The sequence below is a fragment of the Hemitrygon akajei genome, chromosome 2, assembly GCF_048418815.1.
Source record: "Hemitrygon akajei chromosome 2, sHemAka1.3, whole genome shotgun sequence".
Taxonomy (NCBI): domain Eukaryota; kingdom Metazoa; phylum Chordata; class Chondrichthyes; order Myliobatiformes; family Dasyatidae; genus Hemitrygon; species Hemitrygon akajei.
Window position 1 is genome coordinate 79,929,800 of NC_133125.1, and position 22,033 is coordinate 79,951,832.

Sequence of the window (22,033 nt, forward strand, 5' to 3'; positions counted from 1 at the left end):
GATGCAGGAAAATTTAGAACCAAAATTATTGTTGAATGCAAAATACTTTAGGTTTCATAAGCAGAATCAAAATGAATGGGAGTCCATTTCAGTTTTCATAGCTGAATAGAAGAAATTGCCCAAGCATTGTCAGTTAAGTGATGGGCTTAATCATTTAGTCACTGAGAGATAATTTAGTTTGTGGAATCTTACAAGAAAGCACTCAAAAATGATTTCTAGCTGAAGCATAACTCACATTTTTTTAAAAAGCAGTTGAAATCATTGTATCAATGGAAACAGCAGCCAGGGACACAACTGAGTTGCAGTCAGGAATGAAAATGAATGTGAACAAAATTGCAAGGTTTAAACAGAAACCAGCCTGAACTAACAAATTGTGTTACTGTTGTGGCAGGGGTTGACATACAACAGGCCAAGGAAAGTTTAAACACAAAACTTGCAAAAAATGCAACAAAGTAGGACACATACAAAGAATATGTCAGACAGACAAAATAAATGACTGCACAGGGAAGAGAAAAAGATAAAAAGTCAAGTTGCACTTTCTGAAAGAGCACTAATTTGCATGTGTTTGATGAAAAATCTGACAATGACGAGAGTAACACAGGACTGAGTAGCCTTAAGATTTACAATGTGAAAACTAACAAGAGACAAGTAATATGGCTTACAACAGATCTGATGGTAAATTAATTAAAATGGGCTGGACTGTTTCTGTCATTCACAAAATGACATATCGAATTAAGAACTTATATGGGAAAAAAGATAATTCCCATGGGAATGATATTCAGAACAATGAAATACAACAATCAAAAAGACACATTGGGTTTGTATGTTATAAAAACAGAAGGGTCAGTATTGTGGGCCATGATTGGCTGAGAAAATGAAAACTTGATTGTAAATCCATCCACTGTTTGCATGCCACATCCCCTGCATTAGAGACAACTGAAAGTCATGGATGACATTGGGAAACTCAAACATATTGAAGATAAAACAGTATTAAATGAAAATGCTGCACCCAAGCTTGACAAACGCCGTCTGATTCCTTATATTATCCGTAACAAAGTAGCCAGTGAGCTAGATCACATGAAGACTGAAGAAATTCTTTCCAAGTTTGAGTGGATCCTTACAAACATGTCACATGTTATGAGTGATGTAAGTGAATGCCCCATCGCCTTTGCATTATGTTCCCTTACCACTGCAGAGAAAACTCATGCACATATTGACAGATAGGCCTTGATTCTGGTTTTGGATGTTAGAGGCTTCAACCACTACCTGCATGAGAGAGTGTTTACCCTCATTACTGTACTATTTATCAACCACTGGTTTCAATTTTCAATCCACAGAAGTGTGTTCCTTCAACAGCAGCATGAATGCAGAGATGGGCTCTGCTTCTTGGAGGACACGATTTCAAGTTCGAATTCAAGAGGACAACTAACCATGGAAATGCTGATGGGTTGTCCCATTTACTCTTGGAAAAGGAAATGTCAGAAAAAAATTACAAAAGAATACAGAACTCTTGAGGTACTTGCCCTAATACAAATCAAAGGTCTCCCTATTATCACCGAGATGATCAAAGGGGAAACCTGAAACAACCTCACACTGTCTCAGGTTTATATGGCAACCCAAAATGGCTAGAATGTGAAGAAGTCCAGGTTTTCCCATTTTTACCAGTGCTTAATGAACTTGCCCTTGATGAGATTACCTCATGTGGGATTGAAAGTTGTTGTACCATCCAAGATAAGAGCTAAAGTATTGGAGGATCATCTAGGTGTGGTCAAGATGAATGCATTGGCTCAAATCTTTGTCCGGTGGACTGGGATAGATCAGCAGATCAAGCAGCTTGCTATGCACTTTTCAGCATTCCAACATGTCTAGAAGATGCCAAAAGCAGGTACTCTGCATTCCTGGGGGTGGTCTGCATTACCCTGTCAGCGGATTCATGTGGATTTTGTCAGACCATTCATAGGCACAAATTTATTGGTAGAGTGGATGCAGCTACAAAGTGGCTAGAAGAGTTTGCAATAGCATCCACTACAGCCTTGCACACAGTTGATGTGTTGATAGACCTTTTCTCAAAGACTGTTGTTCCAGAACACTTAGTCAGTGACAACAGACACAGTTTGTGCAAAACCATTTGAGTCATTCCTGAGTAAAACATATTACATCTGCAAATGGCTTGGTGGAAAGTTTGCCTAAAGAATACAGTATGAGCAATGTCAGCAGAATACATTATAAAACTGAATCAGAAGCTCACTAATTTCCTCCTTGTATACTGCAATACAGTACTCTCCACAACCAACAACTCACCAGCTATGCTGATCCTGGGTCATCCCTTGCTCCGATGTGCATATCCTCAAAGCAATCTCAGAAGGAGTATGCAGGACAAACATCTGAGACAAATTAAGAGCTTCTCAAACAAGGAGCTCTGATGTTTCACTCCTGGACCAGCAGTCCTGGCGAAGGACTAGAGAGATGATCAAATGTGGGTATCTGGAAAGATTAAGAACTGGACCACTCTCCTACACGGTGAAGATTACGTCTGATGTTACTTCAAGACAGTACTTTGATCAGTTGCAGAGGACAGAGGACATTGTTAGAGAAGAATACAAGATACCAGGTTTAGGGAACCTTGGAGGCCCTGTAAGAAAAAAACGAAGGTGTGGAACAGGTATAAGCAGGCAGAAATAAATGAGGTATAAGAAATGCAAGTGAATAATTAAGAAAAAAATCAGGAGGGCTAAAAGAAGACCTCAGGTTTCCTTGGCAGACAAGGTGAAGGAGAATCCTCAGGGATTCCACAGATATGATTAGAGCAAGAGATAGCAAGGGCCAAAATTGGTCCTCTGGAAGATCAGAATGGTAATCTATGCATGGAATGAAAAGAGCTGGGGGAGATCTTACTTAGATATTTTGCATTTGTATTTACTCAGAAGACAGACAAGGAGTCTATGGAAGTGAGGCAAAGCAGCAACAATATCATGGACCCTATACAGATTACAGAGGAGGAGCTGTTTGCAGTCTTGAAACAAATTGAAGTGGATAAATCCCCAGGACTTAACGAAGTATTCCCCCGGACACTGTAGGAGGCAAGTGCAAATATTACAGGGGCCGAAGCAGAGATATTTATATCAACCTTAGCGGCAGGTCAGGTACCAGAGAATAGCTAATGTTGTTCTGCTGTTTAATAATCCAAGAAATTATAGGCCAGTGAGCCTGACATCAGTAGTGGGAAAGGCATTCTGAGAGACCGGATATATTAGTTTTTGGATAGGCAGTGAGTGATTAGGGGTAGTCAGCATGACTTTCCACATCGTAAGCCATGTCTAACCAAACTTAAAGAATTTTTAAAGGATGTTACCAGGAAAGTTGATGAAGGCAATACAGTGGATATTGTCTACATGGACTTCTCCAAGGCATTTGACAAGGTCCCCCATGGGAGGTTGGTCAAGAAGGTTCAATTGCTTGGCATTCAAGCTGAGGTAATAAATTGGATTGGAGATTAGTTTTGTGGCAGAAGCCAGAGAGGGGTAGTAGATGGTTGCCTCTCTGATTGGAGTGCTGAACCTTTGTAGTTTGTCATCTATATCAGGGGTCACCAACCTTTTATGCACTGCGGACCAGTTTAATATTGACAATATTCTTGCAGACCAGCCGACGGGGGCGGGAGGGGTGTTAATCACAACCAGAATATACAAACGTTTGTAGGTGATAAGTCAACTATAAGTCACTTAAAAGTGGCTAATGCACTCAATTTCATTTCTAAAAGGGTTTATCTAACAAATTTAATATTAAACACACAGCGCATATTTTTGTCGCATGAATATAGTGTTAAGTCAACTATAAGTCACTTATAAGTCAATAGCATCATAACATTTTAAGTTATATTTGGATATTAAACACACAGCGCATATTTTCCTCATATGAACATATAAAATCATTGCAACACACCAATATCATTGAATCAGTGGGAGCCCTGGGCTTCTTTCCCTGCAACAAGATGGTCCCATTGAGGGGTGATGGGAGATAGCGATACTTGAAGAGGGTTCCTTATGTCCAGTCTATTCCCCAATTTAGTTTTCATTGTATTAATTGCAGAAAACACCAATTCGCAGAGATATGATGTTGGAAATGGAAGCAGCGTTTTCAGTGCTTTCGTGGCTACCTCAGGATATTCAGCCTTGACTTTGATCCAGAATGCCGGCAGAGATGTTATGTCAAACATACTTTTCAGCCCACTGTCATTTGCAAGCTCAAGGAGTTGATCTTCTTCGCACGCTGACATAGATGATTCACCGAGGACATTCACAAATGGGTCACGGATCCATTCCTTTGCATGTCTTGGGTCATTTGCGGTTGGGAAGTAACGCTCGAATTCTGTCGACAGCGAAGATAGATGATTGCGCACCAGCTGTGAGAAGGACGGTGCAGCCTCAGTCTCTCAAAATCCCAGCTAATATTGGAAACATGTCAAATATGCCCCTGTCCACTGCCCTCCCCACAGTTCCAGTTTGGCTTTGAAAGCAGACACTTTATCTGCCAACTTGAAGACAGTTGTCATTCTCCCCGAAGTGACAAATTGAGTTCAGGTTGGAGATGTCACACAGATAAGCAAGTTTTGCTATCCACTCCTTGTCACAGAAGTGTGCTGCCAGTGGTGACTTTTTTCCTGAAAGAAATCTCTGTAGTGGCTCTCTTAACTCAAAAACCCTGGCCAGGGCTCTCCCCCTTGATAGCCACCTGACTTCAGTGTGTAAGAGAAGGCGTTTGTGCTCTGCATCTATTTCCTTGCAAAGCTGCTCAAACAGATGTGAGTTAAGGGCTTTTGCTGCGATGTGATTGATAACTTCAACAACGTCACTCAATACGCTGTTAAGATCAGGTGACATTTTTTGGCTAGCCAGAATTTCCCTGTGTATGACATAGTGTGTAGACTGGCATTCAGGAGCAACCTCTTTGACTTGGGGAGTGAAACCAGACAGCCGTCCATCATAGCTGCAGCCTCGTCTGTGCATATTCCAATACAGAATGACCAGTCCAGTTTGCCTGACATGTAGTCATTCAAAGATTTGAATAGTTCTGCCCCAGTTGTGTTCGTTGGCAGCGGCAGCGCACACAACATATTCTCGTGCACATCATCTTGAAATATATATCGCACATAAACCAGCAGTATTGCCTTGTTGTCGACATCAGTAGACTCGTCGACCTGGATAGCATACCATGGTGACTCGTTAAGCCGTTCCAACAGCTGTGCTTCAATGTCCTCCGCTATGTCACCGATTCTCCTTGAAACTGTGGTAGCTGAAAGAGAAACCTGTGCCATCTTGTTAGCTGCAGCTTTTCCCAACAGTTCACGGCACATGTCCTTGGCACCAACAGTGAAAAGGTTCTTAGCATTAACAGTACAGCTGGTCACTAAGTACAACGCTCTCAGAGCAGCAGTATTTGTGGAGGTGATGGCTCTCAGTGTCACAATGTGGGGACAAGGGTGCTGGGGGAGGACCCAAATACAGGACACAAACAAGTTTTGTAGGGTAACTAAATAGAGTTTATTATTAGTTACAAGGAGAGCCGTGACGCAAAGATTGAACAGAAAGAAATCAAGGAGAGCAAAGTGGAAGCGGAAATAGGCGTAATGGACAAGGACTCAGGCCCTGGACTAGGCTGGGACTCAGGGTCTGAGCTAGGACTTGGAGCTTGGGGATCAGAGCCAGGACTCGGAGCACCACCCCAGAGCTTGGTCTTGATACTTGAACCCAGAGCCAGGACTTGATACTTGAACCCAGAGCCAGGACTTGATACTTGAACCCGGAGCCAGGACTTGATACTTGAACCCCGAGCCAGGACTTGATACTTGATCCCCAGAGCCAGGACTTGATACTTGAACCCGGAGCCAGGACTTGATACTTGAACCCGGAGCCAGGAGTTGATACTTGAACCCGGAGCCAGGAGTTGATACTTGATCCCCGGAGCCAGGACTTGATACTTGAACCCAGAGACAGGACTTGATACTTGAACCCGGAGCCAGGAGTTGATACTTGATCCCCAGAGCCAGGACTTGATACTTGAACCCAGAGACAGGACTTGATACTTGAACCCGGAGCCAGGAGTTGATACTTGATCCCCAGAGCCAGGAGTTGATACTTGAACCCGGAGCCAGGAGTTGATACTTGATCCCCGGAGCCAGGACTTGATACTTGAACCCGCAGCTTGGACTTGATACTTGATCCCCAGAGCTTGGTCTTGATACTTGAACCCGGAGCCAGGACTTGATACTTGAACCCAGAGCCAGGACTTGATACTTGAACCCGGAGCCAGGACTTGATACTTGAACCCAGAGCCAGGACTTGATACTTGATCCCCAGAGCCAGGACTTGATACTTGAACCCGGAGCCAGGACTTGATACTTGAACCCGGAGCCAGGAGTTGATACTTGAACCCGGAGCCAGGAGTTGATACTTGATCCCCGGAGCCAGGACTTGATACTTGAACCCAGAGACAGGACTTGATACTTGAACCCGGAGCCAGGAGTTGATACTTGATCCCCAGAGCCAGGACTTGATACTTGAACCCAGAGACAGGACTTGATACTTGAACCCGGAGCCAGGAGTTGATACTTGATCCCCAGAGCCAGGAGTTGATACTTGAACCCGGAGCCAGGAGTTGATACTTGATCCCCGGAGCCAGGACTTGATACTTGAACCCCGGAGCCAGGACTTGATACTTGAACCCAGAGACAGGACTTGATATTTGAACCCGGAGCCAGGAGTTGATACTTGATCCCCAGAGCCAGGACTTGATACTTGAACCCAGAGACAGGACTTGATACTTGAACCCGGAGCCAGGAGTTGATACTTGATCCCCAGAGCCAGGAGTTGATACTTGAACCCGGAGCCAGGAGTTGATACTTGATCCCCGGAGCCAGGACTTGATACTTGAACCCGCAGCTTGGACTTGATACTTGAACCCAGAGCCAGGACTTGATACTTGAACCCGGAGCCAGGACTTGATACTTGAACCCAGAGCCAGGACTTGATACTTGATCCCCAGAGCCAGGACTTGATACTTGAACCCGGAGCCAGGACTTGATACTTGAACCCGGAGCCAGGAGTTGATACTTGAACCCGGAGCCAGGAGTTGATACTTGATCCCCGGAGCCAGGACTTGATACTTGAACCCAGAGACAGGACTTGATACTTGAACCCGGAGCCAGGAGTTGATACTTGATCCCCAGAGCCAGGACTTGATACTTGAACCCAGAGACAGGACTTGATACTTGAACCCGGAGCCAGGAGTTTATACTTGATCCCCAGAGCCAGGAGTTGATACTTGAACCCGGAGCCAGGAGTTGATACTTGATCCCCGGAGCCAGGACTTGATACTTGAACCCAGAGACAGGACTTGATACTTGAACCCGGAGCCAGGAGTTGATACTTGATCCCCAGAGCCAGGACTTGATACTTGATCCCCAGAGCCAGGACTGATACTTGAACCCGGAGCCAGGAGTTGATACTTGATCCCCAGAGCCAGGACTTGATACTTGATCCCCAGAGCCAGGACTTGATACTTGAACCCAGAGCCAGGAGTTGATACTTGATCCCCAGAGCCAGGACTTGATACTTGAACCCAGAGCCAGGAGTTGATACTTGATCCCCAGAGCCAGGACTTGATACTTGAACCCGGAGACAGGACTTGATACTTGATCCCCAGAGCCAGGACTTGATACTTGATCCCCAGAGCCAGGACTTGATACTTGAACCCAGAGCCAGGACTTGATACTTGAACCCGGAGCCAGGAGTTGATACTTGATCCCCAGAGCCAGGACTTGATACTTGATCCCCAGAGCCAGGACTTGATACTTGATCCCCAGAGCCAGGACTTGATACTTGAACCCAGAGCCAGGACTTGATACTTGAACCCGGAGCCAGGAGTTGATACTTGATCCCCAGAGCCAGGACTTGATACTTGATCCCCAGAGCCAGGACTTGATACTTGAACCCAGAGCCAGGACTTGATACTTGAACCCGGAGCCAGGACTTGATACTTGATCCCCAGAGCATGGACTTGATACTTGAACACAGGACATAGAACACTGAGCCAGGACTCCTCCTTAGACACAGGGCATGGAGCTGGGACTCTTCTTATTCATGGGACAGACTCAGACACAGGACATAAAACACTGAGCTGGGAATCCTCCTTAGACACAGGACGGAGTCCGGACTCTTCTTGACTCAGGGTCAGGACCCTTCTAGGGTACAGGGCTGGGACCACTTTTAAACACAGGACATGGATACGGAGACCACACAACGATAGACGGTACTATTACTGGGCACAAGATGCTCCAAGCAGCGGTGAGCTCCTGACTCACCCTGGCGGGTTAACCTTGCCGGACCTGCTCTGGCAAGGGAAGGCAGCTTGCTGGTTTTGCTTCAGGATGAGACTTGGCTTGCTCCGGAAAGAAACTTAGATGGCTCCGGCTAGATGACTTTGGCTCGCACTAGCTTTGGTGACTTTGTTAACACTCCATAACACTCTCGTCCCAAACGGCTAAAGCCGGAAACTTATAAACTGCCGGTTCGGTCGAGAGTAAATTGCCTTTAATCACCAAGCCTGAGGGACATGGGAAAACAGGGAATAAAGGGAAACAAGGAGTCAACAGTCCGGATCATAACACAAACTAGGTAAATTTAAAGGGAACCCAATCCAAACCATGACACACAGCACTTGCTTCTTTCCCAGTTGCTCACATTTTTTCCACTGAAAAAATCCAATATGTTTGTCTTTAAGTGCAGGGTGCTTGGACTTAAGGTGCTGAAGCAGTTTTGAGGGTTTCATTGCCTCATTAGACAGTTTGTCTCCACATATCACACACAGGGGGCTTGGAGCATGCGAGTCACCGGTCGCATTAAAGCCATATTTTATGTATGACTCATCGTATTTTCTGTTGAAGGAAGCTTTTTTTTCGCAGTCTCGGCCTCAGCTGTCTCTGCATTATCATCATCATTAGGCCTTTTATGTCCCCTACCACCTGTTCCAAAGAAATTCTCAAGCAACGTTTGTTTTTTACTCATTGAGTAGTTGTAGGTTAATGACCGACTGATGACCTCGCGTGGGTAATGACCTCACGTACTAAATGACCTCGCGTGCGTTTAAATTCAACAGTGAGCGTGACAGGGAATGAGGAAAGGTGCAGCTTACTCATATCGTTTCATACCGCCAAATCATATCGTTTCCTCACGGCCCAGTAGCACAGGCTTTGTGGCCCGGTGGTTGGGGACCGCTGATCTATATCAATGATCTGGATGATAATGTGATAAACTGGATCAGCAAATTTGTAGATGACACCAAGACTGGGGGTGTAATGGACAGTGAGGAAGGCTATCAAAGATTGCAGTTGGATCTGGACCAGCTAGCAAAATGGGCTGAAAATGACAGATGGAATTGAATGCAGAGGAGTATGAGGTGTTGTACTTCGGTAGGACCAGTCTGGGTAGGTCTTACGCAGTGAATAGTGGGACACTGAGGCGAGTGGTAGAACAAAGGGAATACTGCTACATAATTCATTAAAAGTGGTGTCACAGATAGATAGGGTCGTAAAAAAAGCTGTTGGCACATTGGCCCTTGTAAATCAAAGTACTGAGTACAGAAGATGTGATGTTATGTTGAAGTTGTATAAGACATTGGTGAGGCCTAATTTGGAGTATTGTATGCAGATTTAGTTACCTACCTACAGCAAAATTTAAAATATGTTGAAAGAGTACAGAGAAAATTTACAAGGATGTTGCCAGGACTGGAGGACCTGAGTTATAAGGAAGGATTGAATAGGTAAGGACTTTATCCCTTGGAACATAGAGGATTGAGGGAAGATTTTATAGAGGTATGAAAAATTATGAGGGGGATATATAGGGTAAAGCGAGCAAGCCATAGAGGGTGGGACTACAACTAGAGATCATAGGTTAAGGGTGAAATATGAAATGTTTAAGGGGAATATGAGGGTAAACTTCTTCACTTATTAGGTCATGAGAGTGTGGAAGGAGCTGCCAGCGCAAGTGCTGCATACAAGCTCAATTTCAACGTTTAAGAGAAGTTTAACTAAGTTCATGGATGGTACGGGTATGGAAGGCTATGGTCTGGGTGCAGGTCAATGGGATTAGGCAGTTTCAATGGTTCAGCATGGACTAGATGGGCTGAAGGGGCTGTTTCTGTGCTGTACTTTTCTATGACTCTAAGAAAGTTAGCCAGAGTTGTCAGAACACATAAAGGTATCCTGCAATCTCATAGTCAACTCCCACAACCAGCACTGGGAAGGCCCTAGATCCTGTGATTGTTTTACAGCTAAGCAGAGTGAAAGCTTCCATCAGGAAAGATGTCATCCCACAAGAGTACAAAATCCTCCACAGCAATTAATCTTTAGGACTGAACTTGACAATTTAAAATTTACTGTGCGATAAATATGCTATTTGATTAAGCATTCTCTGTTTAGATCATTCATAATGGGTTATATGTAAGAAGCATGTGAAAGTCATATGCCATTATGCCACCACGTCATAAGGTAGCACCTCACTAACATAAAGGGAATGAAAAACTAAGTAGGTAAGTATCCCAGCTCCTGTGTTTTCTTTCAATTAGCTTCTGGAATCACAAATATAACTTTTTCCCAAGTCTGATGTTTGGTCTGAACAACACCTGAACCTCTTGACTATATCTGCATGGTTTTATGCATTGAGTTGCTACCACATTATTGGCTGATTAGATATTTCCAGTAATGAGCAGATGTTCAGGTGTACATAATAAATGGCCTCTGATTTCTGTGCCTTTTTGACTGTTGATGACATGTTGAGAGTCCAGATTCTGTCATCTGTTCTGTGCACACCAAGAGATTCTGTGTTCTTTATTCCCTTGTTGACCTGTGCCTTCTTGAAGTCCACAAATATAGAGATGATTCTTCATAGCAACAGACTAAACATGTGCAAGGACACTTATCCAGTGTTGTCCTTCTGAAGATGAATCAGAACCCCTTCATGTTGAATAACATTTTGGAGAAGCACTAAAGGCAGCAAAGACATAAAATGACTTCAATGTCCATCACCAGGAGAGGTTTGTTAGCACCACTGATGACTGAGCTGGCCAAGCACTTCAGGACGTGGTTGCCACAGTGGATCTGCAGCAGACAATAAGATAACAATGAGGGATAAAGCTCCCTGGCCTCATCCTAACCAGTCTGCTGCTGGTGAGTGAATAGGTCCTTAACAGTGGAAGTATAGATAACTACAATTGTGCTAATTGGATAAAAGAAGCCTAGCAACTCAAAGCTGAATATCCATGAGAAACATGCACCACTGTAATCTTTAAGCTCATGACCTGACCCTTCTTCCACTCTATCACTAAACTCAAAGTTCAAAGTAAATTTATTATCAAAGGACATATATGTCACCATATACTACTCAGAGGCATTCACACTGGAACAAAGAAATACAATAGAATCAATGAAAAATCTACATAAAAGACTGCTAAAACATTCAATGTGCGCAAGATAAACTGTCCAAATACAAAAAAACTAATAATGATAAGAACATAAATAATACTGAGAACAAGAGTTATAAAGTCCTTGAAAATGAGTCCATAGGTTATGGAATCAAACCATGGGATTAACTCTGGTTCAGCAACAACAGAAGATTGAGAAAGAGCAGAAACATACAAACTGGAAAATGATGAGGAATAAATGTAGTGAAGCAGCAGTACAGGACTACATGGGAGAGACCAGGCTATATGATAGGACAGCCAATAGATCATGTCTACAGTGTTCCCACATCTAATCACAAATAGTGGTGGACAAGTAAATAGTCAATGTCACATGAGTGAATCTGCAGATGCTGGAAATAAATAAAAACACAAAATGCTGGGAGAACTCAGCAGGCCAGACAGCATCTATGGGAGGAGGTAGTGACGAACTTTCGGGCCGCCTTCATCAGGAGTCACCCTCTGGCCTGCTGAGTCCTGCCAGCATTTTGTGTTATTAAATAGTCAATGTAATGAGTTGTGTACAACAGCATGCAATTCTCAACTTTGGTTGTACACTGGCAGATTTCCCTCCATGTTATGCATCATCCTGACCTGGAAATCCTTTGTCACTTATTTACCTTGTGTGATCTGAATGCAAGAATTCCCTTTCCAACTCTTTCAGCAGAAAGGCTGGAGATAGATTAACACAAGAGGTTCTGCAGATGCTGGAAATCCAGAGCAACACACAAAAAATGCCCCAGGAACTCAGCAGGTCCTTAATTAGATAATTAAGCCAATAATTAAATCTTCAGCCAGAGAGCAGTGAATCTGTGGAATTCATTGCCACAAACAGTTGCGGAGGCCAAGTCATTGGGTAAATTTAAAGTGGGGGTTGATAGGTTCTTAATTAGTAAGGAAGTCAAAAGCTACAGGAAGAATGGGTTTGAGAGGAAGAATAAATCAGCCCTGTTGGAATGGTTGAGCAGATTCAATGGGCTAAATAACCCATATCTGCTCCTATGTCTTAGAATATTACAGTACAAGTACAAGCTATTTGGTCAATAATGTTGTGCCAAACCAATTAAATCAGAATACTCTAAACAGGTGCTTTGTCCCATCTATTCTAGGAAGTTAGTGGTAGTTGCCTTGACAGTGATTATCAAACAGTAAAAAAATAAAATATAAGGATGTGACTAAACACATTGATGAAGGAAGAGCAGTAGATGTAGTGTATATGGATTTCAGCAAGGCATTTGATAAGGTATCCCATGCAAGGCTTATTGAAAAAGTAAGGAGGCATGGGATCCAAGAGGACATTGCTTTGTGGATCCAGAACTGGCTTGCCCACAGAAGGCAAAGAGTGGTTGTAGATGGGTCATATTCTGCATGGAGGTCGGTTACCAGTGGAGTGCCTCAGGGATCTGTTCTGGGACCCTTACTCTTCGTGATTTTTATAAATGTCCTGGATGAGGAAGTGGAAGGATGGGTTAGTAAGTTTGCTGATGACATATAGGTTGGAGGTGTTGTGGATAGTGTGGGGGGCTGTCAGAGGTTATAGCAGGACACTGATAGGATGCAAAACTGGGCTGAGAAGTGGCAGATGGAGTTCAACCCAGATAAATGTGAAGTGGTTCATTTTGGTAGGTCAAATTTGATAGCAGAATATAGTATTAATGGTAAGACTCTTGGCAGTGTGGATGATCAGAGGGATCTTGGGGTCAGAGTCCATAGGACGCTTAAAGCTTTTGCGCAGGTTGACTGTATGGTTAAGAAGGCATACGGTGTATTGGCCTACATCAATCGTGGAATTGAGTTTAGGAGACGAGAGGTAATATTGCAGCTTTATAGGACCCTGTTCAGACCTCACTTGGAGAACTGTGTTCAGTTCTGGTCGCCTCACTACAGGAAGGATGTGGAAGCCATAGAAAGGGTGCAGAGGGGATTTACAAGGATGTTGCTTGGAATGGGGAGCATGCCTTATGAGAATAGATTGAGTGAACTCGGCCTTTTCTCCTTGGAACGACGGAGGATGAGAGGTGACCTGATAGATGTGTATAAGATGATGAGAGGCATTGATTGTGTAGATATTCAGAAGATATTTCCCAGGGCTGAAATGGTTGCCATAAGAGGACACAGGTTTAAGGTGCTGGGGAGTAAGTACAGAGGAGATGTCAGGGGTAATTTTTTTACTCAGAGAGTGGTGAGTGCGTGGAATGGGCTGCCGGCAATGGTGGTGGAGGTGGATACGATAGGGTCTTTTAAGAGACTTTTGGATGGGTACATGGAACTTAGAAAAATAGAGGACTATAGGTAAGCCTAGTAATTTCTAAGGTAGGGACATGTTTGGCACAACTTTGTGGGCCAAAAGGCCTGTATTGTGCTGTAGGTTTTCTATGTTTCTATGTTTCTATAACTTTGAATCTAAATCAATTAGCCCAGCATATAGAAATGGGAGAGCCATGAATGAACATGGGTTTCAGAAAAGATCGGGAGAGAAAGGCAACTTTCCATGGATGAGTTATTTTCTATTTCCGAAGAAGTCCAATTGTAAAACTGCTTTTTCAATCTTTTTATTAATATCAACATCTTGAGATAACAAAAATTGATATATAATTATTGGGATTACAAAATTAAAATGAACATAAAAGGATACTTAAACAATAAGTACAATAAAGTTAAGTCTCCCAAAATCATACTTGATATGAATATAATACAAACAAGACAAAAGAAAACAAACTAGGTATATCAATATGAAAAAAACAGAAAAAGAAAAAAAAATTACCCCAAAAAAGAACTAATCTAATAAACTGACCACTAACTAAAAAAAAGAAAAAAAAGAAACATTGGCTGTTTGTAATATCTAAGAAAAGATAAAGAATCATCTGTGTCATGAACTCCGATCCTCTCTACATATATATAAGCAAAAACAGAAAAAAATAGGATTGGAAAAGGGTCAAATTACATCATATGAAAATATTGAATGAATGGCCTCCAAGTCTTTTCAAATTTAATAGAAGGGTCATATATGACACTTCTAATTTTTTCCAAATTTAAACATAACATAGTTTGAGAAAACCACTGAAATGTGGTAGGGGGATTAATCTCTTTCCAATTCAACAAAATAGATCTTTTAGCCATTAATGTAAGAAATGCAATCATCCGACAAGCAGAAGGAGATAAATGAATTGACTCTATCATTGGTAAACCAAAAATGGAAGTGATGAGGTTGTAAATCAATACTCAATACCGTAGAAATAATATCAAAAATGTCTTTCCAATATTTTTTCAAAGACGGACATGACCAAAACATATGAGTTAGAGAGGCTGTCTCAGAGTGACATCAGTCACATATTGGATTTATATGGGAATAACAACAAGTTAATTTATCCTTGGACACAACTTTAAACTATATCAACAAATGTTTAGAACATATAGAGGATGAATTAACTAGTTGAAGAATTTTATCCCATTTCTCAATAGGAATAGTAAACTTAAGTTCCCTTTCCCACATTCTTAATTTTATAAAAAGCCTCTGAACGTATTTTCATAATTATATTGTAAACATTTGATTTACACCTTTCTGAAAAGGATTTAGTTCTACCATTTTCTCCAAAATACCCATAGAATTTAGATTTGGAAAGGCAGGAAGTATGATGTTTAAAAAGTTCCTAATCTGTAAATATCTAAAAAAATGAGATCTGGGCAAATTATATTTATTAGATAATTGTTCAAAAGACATGAAACAATTATCCAAAAATAAATCAGAAAATCATAGTTTACCTTTAGTCTTCCAAGTTAAATAGGTTTGGTCCATAATAGAGGGATGAAAAAAGAAATTGGGTGCAATAGGAATTGCTAAAACAAATTGATTCAACCCAAAAAATTTCCAAAATTGAAACCATATATGTAGAGTGTATTGTATTGGATTGTCAATTCGTTTATGCAATGTAGAAAGAGCAAAGGGAAGAGAAGTCCTTAAAATAGAACACAATGAAAATCCTTGTACAGATTTAGTTTCCAAATTTACCCAATGAGGGCTAAGAGATAAATCCAAATCCCATAACCAACATTTCAAATATCGGATATTAATTGCCCAGTAATAAAATCTAAAATTTGGCAATGCCAATCCACCTTTCTTTTTTGACTTCTGTAAATATCTTTTACATAACTAGGATTTTTATTCTGCCCTTCTTCTGTCCACTCTTAACAGATTCCCCCTTCTCCAGCCTTGTATCTCTTTCACGAATCAACTTCCCAGCTCTTTACTTCATTCCTCCCCCACACTCCCCTGGCTTCAACTATCACCATGTGTTTCTTCCGACCCGCTACCCCCACTTTCTTACTCTGACTTCTCATCTTTTTTTCTCCAGTCCTGCTAAAGGATCTCGGCCCAAAACGCCAACTGGTCACTTTTCCATAGATGCTGCCTGGCCTGCTGAGTTCCTCCAGCATTTTGTGTGTGTTGAATGAAATTGAATTCTTGTCCAGCGATCATTTGGGGTTGTAACTGAGTCAGTCATCAGAGAGAATACAGAAAATAAATCTTAACTACCAGAAAGTATCTGACAACAATAAGTTCAATCAGAAGCTCAGAAAAGGGTACAAGAGTTCAGGAAAGGTGATGCAAAATGGAGAGAAAAAAATTACCTTGTCATTGAAAACAGAGGCTCCCAATAAATTGTCATTTTCCATGCTGGGCATCAATGCTTAGCAGCATCTCAAAGGGATTAGTTTCAAACTCTCAGCTGCTCACTACATTTATTAATTACATCTTTAATGGATCAGAAAGTTGAATGTTAGACATGTCGGCATAGTACACTGGGAAGTGAATTCCCAGCTGAACTTCCAGCAAGTCCGAAGGAGGTCTGCTAGACCAAGAGAGCTCCAACTCAATGACCGGACTACGCTTTTGAGGATTGGATATTTTTACTTTAAGAATTATTGGAATACCATGATTACCAGTTTGTTATTTCCAGATTTCACACTTCTACAGTTAATTTCTATGAATTTTGTTGACAGTGTTAAATAGTTAGCTAAGAAATCCTCAACATCCTCAACTTCCAAATTTGAAAGTAAATTTATTGTCAAATTACATACTGTATATGCCACTATATACTATCTTGAGATTCAGTTATTTAGAGAAAAATTAAATACAATAGAATTTATGAAAAACTATACTTAATGACAAACATCCAATGTGAAAAAGAAGATAAATCATGCAAAAGATTTTAAAAACTAAATAAATAATACTACGAACATCAGTTGTAAAGTTCTTGAAAGTCATTCAGCATTAAGGGGAGTGAAGTTATCCACACTGGTTCAGGATCCTGATAGTTGTAGGATAATAACTGTTCCTGAACTTGGAGGTGTGGGACCTAAGGGTCTAGTTCCTGCTCCTGATGCTAGTTGTGAGAAGCAAGTATGTCCAGGATGATAGGGGCCCTTGACAATGTATGCTGCTTTTTTGTCTCAGCACCCCTTGTAAATATGCTCAATGATGCTGAGAGCTTTGCCTGTGATCGACTGTGCTGTGTCCACTGCTTTCTGTACGCTTTTCCTTTCAAGGGCTTTGGTTTTTCCAAACCAGGCCATGATGCAACCAGTCAGGATACTCTCCATCATGCATCTATTGAAGTTAGAGAGAACCACAAGAGGATCTGTGTCTCTGTCTCAGCTCCTTTGCTATCCATGTCTTTGCAAAATCTAAGTTTGACTATGCCAGTTATTCTTAACTGCAATCCACCTCCCACTCTGTACAAACTTTAATATTATCCTCCTAATTCACAATAATACACTATCAACCCTAAAACCATTGATCTGTTTTGCCTCTTAATCCCATAAACCCATAAATATCTCTGTACAATGTACTGCGTATGTTAATCAAAATGGTTTCTTTGTTTTGTTAAGAGTAGGAATGCTTCTTTGTTATGATAAGTGCTTTCTCACAGTTGTTTAGCTTTAGAATTGTAGATAATGGGATTGTATTCATTTGTTAACCAATGGGGAAATGTTATTTTGTCTTGTGGGTCTGGGAGCGGTGTTTTTGTGGTCTTTTCAGGAGTCGGGAAGAAGACGCTGAAGTAGGTGGATGTGCGCTGCACTGCTCGATCAGCCACCAGGGTGGTCCCAGTGCAAGGATGTGGAGGTCAGAGGAAAGCGACGAAGGGTCGAACGGTTCAATGGTTGAACTCCAACGAAGTGCACTAAACTGACTGAACTCTGATAAGTTTGGCGCCTTCTACTTTATTTTCTTTTCCCCCATATATACTGTATTGGTAGTATTCATTTAATTTTAGTAAAATCTTTAAAGTATATTCCATAACAGTATCTGGTGTGAGTTTGATATTGTGTGTGCGACGCGGCATTAACTTGATTCCCACAGTACCTGCGTATACGGGAGGCGGGGTTGGTGAATGGCTGGACTTTTTTCCCCTAGACATATACCAGCCTGTTGGGCTAGTGTTACATCTCCTTTCTAACTCCAGTTTATTACATCTCCGATTTGCTTCACACCATTGCTGATGATCCTATCTAAGTTCTAAACACTGAAATTTGCTTCTAAACCTCTTTGTCTCTATACTTTTCTTGGATCATTTCACTCTTACCAATCCACAAAAGGAGCTTGGTTGTGGGCCATCTGTGTTACTGCCTCTTTGCTTAGTTTAGTATAATTTTATTTATCTGAAAAAATTCCTTGCATACACATTAGGAGGTTCTCCCGTGTTAAAGATGTCATATAAATGCAAGTTGCAAACATTACAGGTACTGTGCATACAAAAAGCAGGGAGCTTTTTAAATCTGCAGGTGTTGGAAATCTGAAATAAAACAGAAAATGCTGGATAAACACAGCAGGTCAGGCAGCATCTGTGAAAAAATAGTTAATGTTTTAGGTCTAGAGACTTTCATCAAAATTGGGAAAGTGGGGGGGTGGGTGAAGCAAGGGATGTGAAACAAAGAGAATGTCCCAAATAGTCTAAAGCTGAGATAAATCTAACTGTCTCAGATGAGTCAAAATTTGAATCATAGGGGCAGTTTTAAACATATTATGCCTTTTTCTTTGTGTAATGAGTTTTCAATAGCAATGCTACAGTAGGATGCAAATATTGGTCAATAACTTATGAAAGCTTACTCTAACCAAATGGGAGCCCCCCATTCTAACCATTTTTCACAGGAGAACTTACAGAAGTGTCCTGATCATCTGTATCACTGAATTGCAAGACATCTGACCACAAGGAGGATTGCGGAGAATTGTGAGGAACACTGAAAGAATCCTTGAGGTCTATCTTCCATCCATCAGAGATATTTATTTACAGGGCCCTGAACATTGCAATGATCCCTTAACAAACATGCAACAATCTCTTTGACTGACTACCATCAGGAAGGAGAATTAGGACAAGAATAATTAGGATGGAAAAATGCTTCTTCCCCAGGCCGTATGACCACTGAACACCCTGCCATCACCCAAACAGCCATCACTTATGAAACGCAAGTAATGTTTTACTGTGTACTTTTTAACTTGTGTTGATACTGCACCTTATTATTTGTTAGTTAATTGTAGTAATATTATTTTCTGTGTTGTATGGGAGTTATATGTACTGTGTTGTGCACTTTGACATGGAGGAGCTGTGTCTCATTTGGTGATATACATGTGTACTGTTGAATGACAATAAACTTGAACTTTAACTTCATGGTGAGAAGGGAAAGGAAAGCTACCTTGTGAATAGACAAAGTTCTAAGAAATAGAGAAGAGCAGAGATGAGAGACTTCAACTTTGCTATTAATTCTGGTGAACAGCAGTAAATTGATCCATTTCACCTTTGTTTTTACAGATACACCTTAATAGTTTTAGTCAGATGTTGCTTCTTTTGTTAATTGTGCAGTTTGCTAACATTGCTGTTCATTGGAACATGGTTAGCACAGCTCAGAGTGTTGGAGTTCATTCCTAGGGGCATGGTTAGCACAGCTCAGGGTGTTGGAGTTCATTCCTAGGGACATGGTTAGCACAGCTCAGGGTGTTGGAGTTCATTCCTAGGGACATGGTTAGCACAGCTCAGGGTGTTGGAGTTCATTCCTAGGGACATGGTTAGCACAGCTCAGGGTGTTGGAGTTCATTCCTAGGGACATGGTTAGCACAGCTCAGGGTGTTGGAGTTCATTCCTAGGGACATGGTTAGCACAGCTCAGGGTGTTGGAGTTCATTCCTAGGGACATGGTTAGCACAGCTCAGGGTGTTGGAGTTCATTCCTAGGGGCATGGTTAGCACAGCTCAGGGTGTTGGAGTTCATTCCTAGGGACATGGTTAGCACAGCTCAGGGTGTTGGAGTTCATTCCTAGGGACATGGTTAGCACAGCTCAGGGTGTTGGAGTTCATTCCTAGGGACATGGTTAGCACAGCTCAGGGTGTTGGAGTTCATTCCTAGGGACATGGTTAGCACAGCTCAGGGTGTTGGATTCCATCGATTGGAACGTGATTAGAACAGTTCAGGATGTACGAGTTCATTCATAGGAGCATGGTTAGCACAGCTCAGGGTGTGGGAGTTCATTCATAGGGACATAGTTAGCATAGGTCAGAGTGTTGGAGTTCATTTATAGAGACATGGTTAACACAGTTCAACATGCCAGAGTTCATCAGAACATGGCTAGTACAGCTCCGAGTGTTGGAGTTCATTGATAGGAACATGGTTAGCACAGCTCAGTGTTGGAGTTCATCATAGCTACATGGTTACAACAGTTCAGGGTGTACGATTTTATTCATGGGAACATGGTTAGCCCAGCTCAGAGTGTTGAAGTTCATTCATAGGAGCACGGTTAGCACAGCTCAGGGTGTGGGAGTTAATTCATAGCAACATGGTTAGCACAGTTCAGGTTGTTGGTGTTCATTCATAGGAATATGGTTAGCACAGCTCAGGGTTTTGAAGGTCAGAGTTCAGTCCGTGCACTCTCCATCAGGAGTCTGTACATGTTTCCTTTGTGCAAGTGGTTTTGCTCAATTTGTTCCGGTTTCCTTCAACCATCCAAAAGACATACTGGTTAGTAGGTCAATTGGCCATACAGAGTTCCAGTGGCCAGAAGGGTCTATTTCACACTGTATCTCTAAATAAAATAAATAAAATTCAGCCACCATATTTCCTGCTGTTCCACGGTACACACATTGCATGCATTTCATTCTGGCATAGAATGAGGCATTTTGCCCATTGAATCTGTGCCAGCTCACGCAGCAACTAATTTTCCTTGATACCTATTGCCATGAACTCTCTGTGGACTCTACTACACATTGACATTCTAGGGGCAATTTATAGTGGCTAATTAATCTCTTCCCTTACAGCTATGAATTAACGAGGAGACCTGAGAACATGGGGAAAGTTCACATGGTCACAGTGAAAATTTGCAAACTCCGAACAAACAATAACGTAGGTGGGAACTGAAGCTGGATCACTGAAACATTGAGATAACAGCACCACTCACTGTACCACTCAGTTCAATATTTCATTGGTGAAAGGTGGTTCTGAGGTCAAGGAAGGCATTATATAAATACATGTCTCTGTTTCTTTAACAGTGAATGGAAGATTGCAATTTTCTCAGTGAAGACTCTTTACAAAATTCCTGTTAGTAGCATGTCTTTTTTGTGATCAAAATTTTACCTTGAATGTCATCTATAATCATGATGAAGGGATAATTTGTCTTTTTTAGTACCTCCAAGTTGTACAAATGTAGAAGCAAGCACAATTTCTGCTTGGTGTGTTTATGATCTGGAGAGGTATGTAAGTGATTATATTTCAATTCTGTTTCAAAAACCAATCTGTTAACCTTTCTCTCCTACCTCATCTTTCAGCAAGCCATTCCTCACACCTTCAAAGTGAGATAGAAATTACAGCTGGTAATGTAGTTTGCAAATGTCTAACATTTCAAATCTCTCTAATCAAAGTGGATAAAATTAGATAACCTCTCCTCCACATACTCTGGGATTTAATTTTGGCGTAAAATTACTAAGGAATTGGACAATAACATTATCAACTCTAATTTCAACATCACACTCTCAGCTGAATCATCAACAATCTCATACAGCTTTATTCAAGATTTGTTGTAAAACAGATTGAATGCGATTGGGATTAAATCTCACCTAAATCACTAAAAGTTTTAATCTCTGAAAGCAATTAGTTTCCCATGATAAAATTAATTTACACAATTTCAGCAATAATCCCAATGAATATAGGTAAATGACACCATTATTTCTAGCACTCTGAATGTGTACCATGCAGAGTACAATTACTGCAAACATATATTCAAGGAAAGATCAATGTCCATAAGATATCTTGATTACAAGACCCATGAACATGAGCTCCATAATGTTATTCTTTCTCTTGTTTGACTTCAGAATTTAAAAATCTTCTGATTGCATTTTCATGAAAAGGATTTAGGCTACAGGTGACCCTTTTAATATTTTATAATTGTTTTACATACTAGTGTGATTCGCTGACAAGCTCCCCTGATTTACTTTGCAATAGTGCAATGGCTTTCTGACATCTGCCTGTTTTTCATCA